Source organism: Carlito syrichta, unplaced genomic scaffold (genome assembly GCF_000164805.1).
Source record: "Carlito syrichta isolate Samal-C Ts95f unplaced genomic scaffold, Tarsius_syrichta-2.0.1 Scaffold144572, whole genome shotgun sequence".
Classification (NCBI taxonomy): Eukaryota; Metazoa; Chordata; class Mammalia; order Primates; family Tarsiidae; genus Carlito; species Carlito syrichta.
This window is the reverse complement of record NW_007088668.1, coordinates 36,245-37,666: the sequence shown is the minus strand read 5'-3', so window position 1 is coordinate 37,666 and position 1,422 is coordinate 36,245.

Here is a 1,422-nt window from a genome sequence, read left to right as displayed (position 1 = left end):
TCACCTCAGCCTCCCAAAGCGTGGGATTACAGGCTGAGCCACCAAGCCCGGCTAGAGATAAACATTTTTTTACATTCAGTTCCTATCTTCTCTCTCTTTTCCAGAGGAATATCTTGAGTTTAGTGTTAAGTTTTTTGTTTTTTTTTTGAGTTGGAGACTCACTCTGTCGCCCAGACTGGAGTGCAGGGGCCGCTCCCGGCCACCGCAGCCTCGACCTGCTGGGCTCCGGCGATCCTTCCGCCTCAGCCTTCCGAGTAGCTGGAAAGACAGGCGTGCGCTACCATGCCCAGCTAATTTTTTGATTTGTTGTAGAGATGAGGTCTCGCCAAGTTGCCCAGTCGGGTCTCGAACCCGCGGGCTCAGGCAATCCACTCACCTCGGCCTCCCAAAGTGCTGGGATTACAGGCTGAGCCACCGAGCCCGGCCTCACTCTTAAAAAAAAATTTATTGTAGAGATGAGGTTTCACCAAGTTGCCCGAGTGGGTCTTGAACCCGTGGGCTCAGGCAATCCACTCCTCGGCCTCCCAAAGTGCTGGGATGAGAGGCTGAGCCACTGAGCCCGGCCTTTTTCTTCACTTTAGACTGTCTTTATTTCACACGCACGCTTGAGTGGTATTTTCATTGGATATAGAATTTTGAGTTGTTTTAACTCACAAGTGTCACTCTAGTTCCTCCTGATTTCCATAGCTTCTGATGAGAAATCTATAGGATTTGAGTCAGTTACTCTTTTTCTGGGTGTTTGGGACCCTTTTATTTGCCTTTAATTTTCACCAATTTGACCATGATGTGTTTGGACATGGGTGTCTTCACATATATCTTGTCTGTCGCTTACGAAGCTTCCTGAATGTGTGTATTTGTTTTTTGCCAAATTTGGCGAATTTTTAGTCATTATTCCTTTAAATATTTTTTCCTGCTCTGTGCCTTCTTCTTTCCTTCTGGAACTTGACTGACATGAGTCATTAGTCAAAGGTCCCTGAGTCTTTGTAAAAATGTTTTCTCTGTTGTTCAGATCAGTTCATTTCTATTGATCTGTCCTCAAAGTCACTTTTTTCTCTGCCATTTCCGTTCTGCTATTAAACCCATTCAGAGTTTTAATTTTCGTTATTTCTGTTTTGTATGTGTTTCTCTGCATCTCTATTTCTTTGAGACTATCTTTCCATTTGTCTCAAGAGCATTCTCTCTGCCATCTTCCAGCATGGATATCCTACTCTGTAGTCTTTGCTTTACATCCCAACACCAGCCGGGCTCGGTGGCTCAGCCTGTCACCCCGCGCCTTCGGGAGGCTGAGGTGAGCGGATGGCCTGAGCCCGCGGGTTCGAGACCGGCCTGGGCAGCGAGACCGCCTCTCGACCATCAATCAAAAAATCGGCCGGACTTGGTCGCGCGCGCCTGTACTTCCGGCTCCTCGGGAGGCGGAGGCGG